Below are 12,236 nucleotides of genomic sequence, written 5' to 3'. Positions count from 1 at the left end.
AAACTAATCCAAGAACAGAGAAACAAAAGTCTGTGCCTTGAATTACTGATCTTGGCTCTGTCTGAGAAGCCATAGTCTGCTGGATTTAGCACGCCATGATCCATTTGCCTTCAAACCACTTTATGACTGACCCATAAATGATTCAGTGGCATGGGTTAATCCAATGCCCCATTCACTTTAATTAAGTTTAGAAAGACCTATAGTATAGTAACATATCCATAAGAATTCATACACTTTGATCCTCCGGTAGATGAAAGAGTTAAGTATGGCATTAGCCAAGTGTTGAAGGAGGGGTATTGTAGCTTTACATTTTGTTTTTCAGTTAACGTAATGTAAGGCACTAGCCTTCAAAGCTATACTATAACAGTATTATTTCAGAATATTACACCTTCAAAGAAGAACAATAATCTGACCACCAAACTGAGAGCCCAATATTTAATGTAAAGTGTATAGGCTATAGCAGTAATTTGAGAGTGCAAACATGCTACAAAAACAGAATCCTCCCTCCATAGAATATTATATTTCAGCACTACATGGCTTAGGAGGACAAAGTCCTCTGAATATTTGAGGCATTAAAAATGTTCTAATTAGCATGTATAATAAACACAAATAAAAATGGCTTGCTGCATGCTTACACGTTCAGTATATGATGTTTATCAATGTATAAAAAACCTATTTCCTTCCACAAGAACAAATGATAGGCTTCTGAATGTTCCATTTGTGCTAACCAATATGACTGCCTTGTTCATTGTTCCTTCATGTGCTTTTCTTTATAGAACTGTTAAAATCCAGCCCTCGAATTTGATTGGACAAGCATCGTTTCAAGAGTGCTAATCACTGATTTACAATACACACACATCAGTGTTCTAATGACTATTTAGATTCACAGTCAAATAGACAGTGTTCATGCATGGCGTTCTAAACAGACTTTGATTCATTGTTTAATTTCATTTCTTTCAGTGACCAACTGTGTAGATTACATATAGTAGGTGGTGACAAATAAGTGTCTTATATGTTATGAGTGAGTCATAGACTCATTTGATTCATTGAAAAATGCAACGGTTCACCACTGAAACAATGGAAATAAACGAGAATGATACATAAGGGATAATGTACAGTCAGCCGGTTGTTATTGCAAATGAAACCCCGACAGGGTTATCAGGACTGATGCAAATCAGAGGAGTCTTGTATTTGCCTGAAGGAGTTTATTTTGCGATAACAACTGACTGACTGTACATTACCCTGCTTATTACATGGCTACTAACCAAATAAATAAATACATGGACATAAAATATTGATTTGCATTGAAATTATGTAATTATGTGAGAAGAAAGAAATTGCTGAACAGCTGAAATCCACCTCTGGTTTGCGTCAGAATTCTGTTGGTGTTTATTTTGTGATTAACGACTGTCTGACTGCTCACTGTACATCGTATTGAAAGACTAGTTGCCAAATAAATTAAAGGAATATTCTGGGTTCAATAGAAGTTAAGCTCAATTGACAACATTTGTGCCATAATATTGATCACCACAAAAAAATTATTTTGACTTGCCCCTCCTTTTCTTTGAAAAAAAGCAAAAATCTGGGTTATAGTAAGGCACTTTAATGGAAGTCAATAGGGGCCAGTTTTTATAAACATTATAATACTCACTTTTTCAAAAGTATAGCCACAAGACAAGACGATATGCATTAAAACATGATTTTAGTTAGATAAAATCACTTACTAACATTTTCTGTGTAAAGTTATAGCCAATTTTACAACTTTGTTGCCATGACGATGTTATGTCAACAAACCCTAAAATGACAATTTAAACAACTTTACAGCTCAAATAATACATGAGGATCTGCATTTAAACCCTCCAAAAATTGGCCCCATTCACTTCCATTGTAAGTGCCTCACTGTAAGGAGTGGTGGTGGCGTAGTGGGCTAAAGCACTAAACTGTTAAGCAGACAGTTCGATCCCCACAACCACTACCATTGTGTCCTTAAGCAAGGCACTTAACTCCAGGTTGCTCCGGGGGGATTGTCCCTGTAATAAATGCACTGTAAATCGCTTTGGATTAAAGTGTCTGCCAAATGCATAAATGTAAATGTAACCCAGATTTGTGCTTTTTTTTTAAAGAAAAGGAGGATGAGTCGAAAACTATTTTTGTGGTAATCAACATGCAACATATGCTACAAATGCTGTCAATTGAGCTTAACTTGTACTGAACCTGGATCATTCCTTAATTAAATGCACATGAAACATTATTTGAGTTGAATTGATACTTGTAAAGATTGCACAGTGATCTCAGAAGCAGGAAAGATGACTCGCAAATACCTGGGTGCAAGGTCCAATACATGGTTGTACGGTTGTTACAGAGAAATACCAGACTGCTAGAGGGCACCATCTACCAATCAGAATCAGTATTTCAGAGAACCGTGTAATAAGTTAACTTGCTGTAAATTATTCACTCAATTAACCGTTTTGTTCATGAACAAACGCCTCTAGTGCAAACCCATGAGAATGGTGCAAAGATTGAGTTGTGGTTGAAGATTTGGCTTCTTTCAGAGCTATTGTAGCCCTCTATTATAAGGCATCCACAATCTGCATAGCCTATCCTGGAGTACAATGCAGTTGATGTGCAAGTTGCAGCTGCAGCAGTAGACCTATTCTTTGCAGTTGAGCAGGTGTCTGTCCCAGTGGCTGTCCAGCGAGTCTCCAATCACCTGAAATTCAACCGCATCACCACATCCAAACACATACTGATGAAATGTACTGTACATGCAGCAAACACCACATCTATTATTTGTTTCTTGATCAACACATAGTGATGTTCAACATCTGTAAGGGCCCTTCAGTCAGATGGCCGATTTTTCAGCTTTTGCACAGTTAAGATAGGGAAATAAACATTTAAGTTCCTTGAGTACATACTTGGATATTTGAGACTCCTTTAAAGAGTGTCTTGAGGTTCTCCAGATGTTTCCCTCCAGTGTGGCATGTGAGGAACCCCAAATAATGCCTCAAGTATCTTGTAAATTTGACAGTTTATGTAGTTTTTAACAGAATAAAAATGGATTTTACTGCTAAGTTTTGGATGGCCGTATCATCTTACTGTTTTTAGCATATCATGAATATACAGTGAATACCGACCAACTGTCATCATTTTCTTTCGCATTTTCTCCTTTCTCCTGCTTTCTCAGTTTTTATTTTCCCCTCCCTTTGAAGAGCAATTCAAACCCTTCCCCAGTTTCCTTTTTTTCTGTATAATTGGAGGCAGAACATCAACAAAGCAGCTTCAGTTAGAGCATGTAAGTATGGAATCCACGGTTTAGGCCTACGCTTCTGTGTCAAAGAGCTCTTTGCTCTCCTGCGTTCTTCTTTCTCTCTGTCTCGGCAGTGAGGTGCGCGCAATGTAGCAGAGATAATTTGTTTGCTTTGCAATTATTTTCCATCAGTGGAGACAAATTGATTCGTACAGCATAAAGCGGCAGTCAGAGTGCGCTCTAAGCAGCTCAGACAGATCAGCGCTAACTTGCTTATGCCAACGTCTGACAGACAATGGCACTGTTCCTGTCATTCACTATCTGTTGAACTCAGTGGATGGTGCACCTAAGAGAAAACAACTGTAGAGCTCTAAAATCTAAAATTTCAGTTTGGGCAATGTAAAATGTTGTAGGCTTTATGAGAGTTACTGAGTTAGAGACCAGTGTGGATGACTGTATCAGTAACTGGCACTAGGACATTTTTATTTAATTCTCTATTAGTTTGATAGAGTGAGACAACCACCTGATCAGTACTGTAGGTCTAGTTTGTTCAGTTTGACATTAGTGTGATATTTAGCCCATGCTAGTTTCTAAACCCTAAGCTGAACATGACTGGTCAAAAATTCTGTTTTTATCTCTATTTTATAATAAAAAATTGAACAAAAGTATTTTACGTTTGTTTGTTTTCTAAGTAAGTGAGTGAGTGTCATGCTAGCATGACTAACATACAATATTTCCGGGAGGAAATGTGCTGGTAAAGTTGAGATGCCAGCTCTTCTAAAATTCATTTAAAATTTGTATACTTTTCTGTCTTTTGATTTCCTAGTTTTTGTGTAAGTTTAGTTGAAAATTAAAGTTGGAAGTTGGAAAACTAACGTTTGAAAAAGACAGCCTTTTTAAACATTTTCCAATTTCCATTCATAATAACTAACTACTGAGTGACTGAATGACTTTACAACATGCCTCAACAGCGGGGTACTGTACACTGTATGGGGTAATTTGCCATAATGGGAAGCATTATATAGGATATTTAATGGCTTTTTAGGTTAATTTAAACAGTAAAACAATTATGAAGCACAAACAATTTATAAAGTTGCAATTTAAAACACACGTTTCAGTATGTGTACTGTATACTGAGAACAGAGTTCAATATTTATATTCAAATCTACCTTAATATAAAGTCATATCCCAGTATGGATGTGTTAATTTTCTTTTGCAATACTATAAGAAGAAATCTAATATTATTGGATTTTTTTTTATTCAATTAAAGAACAACTATGAAGCTTTGCTTATTTTCACAGATTCTGTGAAAAAAAGAAAAAACATTTTTTTCCATTGCTTTGTTACAAATCACAGGGTTCAAATCACAAAGGCTCCATGTGGCTTGGGTTTTTGATTTCCTTTGCACTTTTCCACCGACATGGTTCGGGTGCTGGTTCCTGGGTCGGAGCGAATTCTTGTAATGCACTACGCAATTTCCACCACAGAAAAGGCTGTACCGGGGCTGAAAACCTGGTTCGATACTGGCCCCAAAAACTTGCTGGTCTCCACACAGGAACCGATTACGTCATGTTTCGTCAACAAATTTTCCACAAACAACAAAGCAAAGAGTACTTCTTCACTCTATAAAAACAAAAAAACAACAACAAAAATAAAACCTCCAAAATTATCAGACATCAAAAGCTTTCAGATAACATGACGAAATGAGTGATGTACTTGTGATATGGTCTTTAAGGAGATCCGAGATGAACTAGAGAGTCTACGAGAAGATCCAGCACGAAATGATGCACGCCGACTTGAATCAGACAATTGACCAAATAATAAACTAATTGAAAAACACTTAAGGGAGTGCAGGCACCGTAAGAAGGACCTAAACAAAAGACAGTGGACGAAGCAACAATGTTTTGGACTCCGAACAGCCTACTATCTGACCGAGACATTAAATTCAGCCAGTCACGCTCAAGATAAACACAGAATCGCAGGTGTACTCTAATGTGAATCTCAGTAAGTTATTATATTTGTCAACTTTGTTAGCTTTTCTAACAGTGTTGTCATCTTAATTGTACATTGTTTTATTCAGTAAGGGCATTTTTGACCAGCTACTCTAAATTCGGAAGATCATGGCTGTCTGTAAAGTAACTTTATGGATTCTCAATCAAGATATAAACATAATATTATATGCTATGGCAAAACTTACGAAAGGCTCCAGATTGCCCTGGCCGTGAAACAGTGGAGCACAGGCTCGGCACGCAAACCATCCCCATTTTGGTGGAAAAGGGCTAGCTACTTTGAGTCAAATGTAAACTTTGTCATAGGTCACTTCCCCATTTCCCTATTTCTTCTGCTCCCCAAAATTATCTGCAGCAGGGACATATAGTGCCTTGTTATTTTTGTTTACTTCATCCCATTGGCGTGCATACACTTTACCATACACTTTGCATCACAGAAATTAATCATTCACAAGTATTTTTCAGTGTAGGTTTTACCAGTTACAATCAACACCGATGCAGAATGGTGTGATCAGGCTCTCAAGAGACAAGTACACCAAACTAACACTTGTTTAGGGTAAAATGGGGCTAAAGGCACACATTAAGGAAAAATTCATTTTAGAAAATCACATTTGCCATTTCATAACATTTTAGGAATGAACCTATTCCCCCAATTAAGACAAACAATGTCTTATATAAGGGCCTTTAGCCATTGCAAAAGGGGGACTTTTTATCCCAAATATGATATTTTAATTTACTGGACAGTAATTGAATTTTTTTTAATTTAATCACCTTGAGCAAAACTGAAAATAACAAATATGTATTTTGTCTCAAAACATATATGAACATTTCAGGGATTTTCACATTCACATTTTGCACATTTTCAGCTAATTTCATTAGCTACATAAATTTGCAACATTTAAAATATTATGAAATAGTAGATCAGATTGCCTCAAAATTGCTGTGAAAGAGAGTTATACAGAAAGCTCAAAATCTCTCTCTCTCTCTCTCTCTCTCTCTCTCTCTCTCTCTTTCTCTTTCTCTCTCTCTCACACGCATACACAGCTCCCCTATGTGAGCCAGAGTTCAGGGGTCACCAATTACTTGGGGAGGCTGAGAAAGGTGCAGGGGCCAACCCACAGCTGCCATGTTGAATTAATGTCTTCTTGCTTACAGGTAGGAAGTCACCAGTCAGACCTCACTACAGCTCAGTGGACCTTTTATGTTATAGCCCAGTCATGCAATATATTTCATTTGAAAACACTGCAACATACAGTAAAAACGTTTTTTTTTTTTTTTGGACATACTGTCAGGTACAGGTAAAACAAGGAAATCTGAGACATATGTAGAACAAAAGCACATAAAACTACCATGTTTATTCTTATCAGAAAACTGATAGAATTCACTTCTCACAATATCATTTATCACAGCTGTGATTCAGCTGTAAACTGAGATGAAAGCATGATTTGGCACCTAAAATCTATACTTTACATTCATTTTACGATTTTTCTGAATTGCTAAAACACTAAACCCCATTCCTGAGCTAATGCTCAGTGGCCTAAACCCATTTGTCAAATCAATCACTCTTTTTGCAAAACCCTAAACACATTCTCACTCATTAATACACATTTCACATTGTGATGCACTTGTTTTGCAAAACGGTAAACACAGGCAGCAAAAGTTAAACACATCTTGTCATCAGTTGTCATATTTACACACAACGACTCATTTTCACACTTGTTTCTAACAATGTGAAAACGTGACGCTGAGGTAGAATTACAGTAATCTCTCATTGACTTTGCAGTTGCACAACATTTTTGAGTGATTGTACAGTAATGTGTTTTTCATCATTTCATAGAGTGTTCTTTGATCTTTGGGGTTTTGCAGTTGGACTAATGTTTTTTTTACAGCATGCAAGTGCTGAATATACAGACATTCAATACTGTTTTCCTTGCAGTACTTACAGTATACAATATATTCAATGTACTACTGTAACTTACTATTTCAATTACTACCGTGAGAACTATACTGATTTTGACAGTAATTGCAAAATGCGCTTACTATATACGTTAATAAAATTTTTGTATTTAATTACATGCCCTGGATGCTGTGCTCTCCATTCTCTGATGTAGTGTCTAATGAATGCTTTGTAGTGCTTATATATTGACTTGCTGTGTGTATGATCTTAAAGCGTTGTTTGATTTTTAAAACAGATTAAATGTTTTTTAGGCGATTGTTTGATTCTGCCAGACGTTTCAGGGATTTTGTGAATGTAATTTGAAGATTTGTTTTTGTGTTTAAAGTTGTGAGAAAATGGGTGAAGGTTTCAAAAAAATATGTTTTAGAATTTTAGAAAAACTGTAACAAAGTCTTGGCATATCTCTCAACTAACTAAACCTGGCTTTGTGAAGCCTCAGAAGTTTTGACAATATTCTTTTACAAGACAATAGTGTGTGTGTGGTCAGAACCACATTGCTCTGTTTCAACTCTTGTTCGTGTCTATGTACATATCTGTCATAAGTCACCATATTTAAGTTACCATTTTCTTCAGAATGCTTGTTTACATATGTTTCTGTATTTGCATTGGTATAAGCAAACTAATGTGTTCAATTACAACACATTTTTTTATATTGTGTCTATCAGAACACTTGTCTCTCATTTATCTTTGTGGACATGTATTATGTAGCTTACTGGAAAGAGCGTATTAGCATTAGCTCTGAGAGAGAGAGAGAGAGAGAGAGAGAGAGAGAGAGCCAGAGAAGGCCCCTGTAATTACTGCCACTGAGCAGCAGGACTCAATTGAAGATGACAATGGATCTTCATTGGAAAATCAAGTGCTTTTTTTGCAAATTATGCTGGTTTGGCTAAACACAATGAATTAGACCCATTGAGACTTAAATCATTCACAAAGTGCAAAGGGCTCGCCTTCTGCAAACTCGGCCCTGAACAATGGTCACTTTTCTTTTCTTTTCCTCTCTTTATACAGAGTTGGGAGAGAGTTTTCGAACGATGAACACACAGCTTAACTTGTCTGAGTGACTGGTGTTATGAAAGCTATAGTGATGTGAGGAATTCTGGAATCAGATCCCAACTTTCCAAAATTTGTTTGAACAAATAATGTTATATTGGTCATCATGAACTCTGGACATAAATAGATGCATAATTGTTTATGAAATACATAAAATAGTTTCTTTTTTTTTTAAGTTGACATTTGCTCCAGTTTGACATGCTATACTTACTGTAATCAAAAACACATTGGCGGTTACACATCCTTAAATCACTATGGCCATCAACGGTGCTTAGTGAAATTTCTCTGATTTATCTGAAACGTGGGTATTGTTTTATTTGATTTCAGCTCTAGAGGCATGACGACCACGTGTCATCCGACACAAAGCATGCGTAGTTAAGGCGCTGACCCCTAAAGTAATTTAAGAGCTTAAGTCTTTTCACAGTGGAGGTTTCAGTCAACAGTCTTTATTTACATTTCCTCTTCGTTTTTCTGTCTATTTGTGATGATTTCTTTTTAACACTGTTTTCCTATAGATCTGGTTGATTTAAGGAAAATAAAAACGTTTCTGGAATTTCTCCCTTCCTTTTGTAATGTGATTATTCAACTGAGGCTCTGTTGATATTTTCCCTAGTGAAGCTTTTTCAGTTCAGTTCAACTAGACACTAACAAACATTACTGATACGTATAAATGTTGCATTTTATGTGTAATTTGATATGTTCTGATAATTTACCATATCCCTTCGCCATAAATAATGTATGACATTAAAAAAGGTAATGACTGCCATAAAATCATAAGGCATTGGGAAAATATTATTCTGACATGTGCCTCCACCAAAACCTTTTCTTAAATACCCACTAATTTCTGCCATTTTGAGGCAGGTCATTCTTCAAAATAAATAAATAAATAATAATAACAAAATCAAAGATGTTTAAAATAACATAATATCTGTTTAAAGGATTTTAAATAGTGTAAAATAATATTGTAGTATACAATAGGCCTATACTGACACAGTATACTATACTTTGTTGGCCTGAGTGTAGGTGTAGCCAAAGGTGGGCAAGGGTGAGCTTGGGCCCACCCAAATTAGACCCAGGCCCACCCAGTATATTAGAGATTATTATTTCTGAAAGTGTGAAAGAACTGTTTGAATGCACCGCTTCTCTATTGTTAAGGAAAATGTGATAAAATAAATTTGGGCGAAAACTTCGCCCATCCATTTTTATTGAGGCCCACCCAAAAAGCATTTCCTGGCTACGCCCTTGCTGGTAACTGCTACTAAATTGTATTAAGAACTCAAACAGAGACAATCATGTTACATTGCAGGAAATAGTAAACCAACTATTGGATTCTGGTTATAAACTGCAAGTAAAGATTGCAAGTCTTACTAAAGAATTTAGTAAGTCATGTAGGTGTTTGGAAAATGCACAGCATCTACTGCTAATTGAATTTCTTTGAAATACATAGTGTGATAGTATTGTTGTGGCCCCACTTCAACCTCTAGTTTGCACTTACTATCTTATGAAATGCTTGTCTAAAATCCACCCGGTTTACAGTATATGAAGAAAATGCAGTGTACTGTTTATTTTTTAACAATCTTCAGTATGCCTTATCATCAAGGAATATGAGTGCTCTGTGTTATTGTATGCACTTTCTTTTGTTCTCCACCACAAAGAGCATTTGTCAAGTTAACTCAGCCGAACAGTTTGCAAGGTAATGCAGTGACTCGTTCTAGGTGCATTAACTCCTCTGAATAGCTTAATGGTTTTGATGCCTGAAGGTCACTGAAACCCAGTGAAAAAACATAAAACGTAATCCAAGCTACTGAGACTTCAACATATATACAAACTGAGTTTGAGAACTACTAAATTAATATTCAATATAGCATGGCAAAAAAGCCACATGGTCTTCCTTGGATTACTTAATTTGCAATTGATATGAAATGTATAGAATGTTTGAGTCACAAAGTAAAAAGATTGATTATCTGGAATAATTAAGTGTCCCGTGCTGTTTTTCCAAAACTGACTTGAGGACATATTTTAAAGACAGCTCGATGAGAAGTGCAGTTTGAATGTCTGTCTTGTGACCGCAGTCCTCCCAACAAAAGCTGTTGCATTTCAGGACCAGGACTCCATTCCCTGTTGCATTTCGCTGTCACTGGCCTTATAAAATTGCTCGTATGAAGCTTAATTTATTTCTCTCTCTCGACTTTCCATTCCCTTCTCCCTTGCTTTTCTTTCATTCCTTTCATCCTCATGTAACTGCACCATTTGTGTGTGTATGTGTGCCTATTTGTGTATCTCAGTCATACGGCCTGGACAAGTGAAGTAAATGCAATTCAATTAGATACTGCCCTCAGGCTTGTAGTGTTCCTGCGTCTCTCCATCGCACATATTTATCTTACATAACTCTCAGGAACAAGTCCATCCATTACTGCACACTCACTGTTTTTAAGTGCTTCTACCCAGAGAATAACAAATAAAAGATGGTTGAAGGCTGTGCGTTGGTAGAATAGCAGCTCGAAAGTATTGTTATTTTGGGGGATTTATATTTTCTTGTCACCAAGGATTAGGATTCTGGATTTAGTTGTCATCGCATGTCTAATGCTCAACCCAGCACGTCAAAAGAACTATTGATTGAGTGGCTTACCGCCTATTTAGTGATTAAATTGAATTATGATATATTTTTCAACAAATAAAATGGTTTTAGGATATTAAAGTGAAGCAACAGACTGCCGTTTCTTCACGAGGCCATTGTCTACACATCAGTGAGCGACAGAGTGAATCAATTATCTGACTGTTTCTTTCAGGTGTCACACAATGGCATCCTTTCAGCTCAGTTAGACTAGTGAAGGCTTTCAGGTACGTCTTTGGCAGGATTCTGTTACCTTAAATATATATCATACTTAATGCTTGTTACCTGGGGTTGAGGCTTTAGGGCAAGGAATGTGTTCACTTTTGTTGAAGCAACCCTGACCTTTGCTAATACTTGTATCCCCTAACCTGAAACAATTAAAATTATTTTCTGCTCTTTCTTTAGCACTAAATGGAAGATTATCAAAATGTGGACGAAATAGTTCCAAATGCATCCAAAGCAGAATCAATCACTGACATTGACAAGTGGAGTAACACAAACAGTGATGCATCCCAGTGCTGTTGTACTAAATATCAGGACTTTTGAAACAGTGCTTGCCAATCAGACTGGAGGTCTGACTAACTGTTGAATAATAATTAGCTTCATAAGGCTTGAGGTGAAGGAATGGAAAGCAGTGTGTCAGCATAAAGGGAGTCACAAGACAACATATGACTGTGTAACCAGTCTCTGCTCATTCTATCCATTCTTTCTCACCTTCACCCTGCATACAACACATTCCTCTTTCTCTTTCCCTCTCTTCTATACTTATAGATGATTTAACTGATGAATCAAGCTACATTAAACACAGAGCATTGCGCAGGCAGCAGAGCTTTGTTTCTTCAGTTGCAGTTCTCTGTCTGTGTGCATCACTCTGGCTGAGTTACAATAACTGAGCTCTGCAAGTGCCTCTCTGAGCCCTGAGACACTCAGCTGTCACACATCTGCTTGCCTGATCACTCTGCTGCCTGGGACAAAAATGCAGCACATTTCCCCTTTGAGAGATCAAAGAAAGTGTATCCATATAATATAAATAGATCAATGTGGTAACAATTGCAGGTTACCAATTGTTTTCAGTGTAGTTGATGTATAACATGTCCATGGACTTTTTTAGATCCACATCAATATTTTGGCTGTGATTATTCTCTGCTTAGTATGTCCTTTTGGTGACTGTCAATGTTGTGGTTGCGTGAAGCAGTGGATTGTGCACTAACCAGTGGAACAGAAATGTGTAGGTTCAAACCAGACATGGGATTGTGGGAGAGCATTCCAAAGCTGAGGAGCAACAATCATAAATGACCTACCTCCCATTGAAGACAGCCTGAACTTCGGGAGAAACAGGAAATTTGCACCAGCAGACCG

Source organism: Xyrauchen texanus, chromosome 11, assembly GCF_025860055.1.
Source record: "Xyrauchen texanus isolate HMW12.3.18 chromosome 11, RBS_HiC_50CHRs, whole genome shotgun sequence".
NCBI lineage: Eukaryota > Metazoa > Chordata > Actinopteri > Cypriniformes > Catostomidae > Xyrauchen > Xyrauchen texanus.
The sequence above is the reverse complement of the archived record's forward strand: the minus strand, read 5'-3'. Positions refer to the sequence as shown.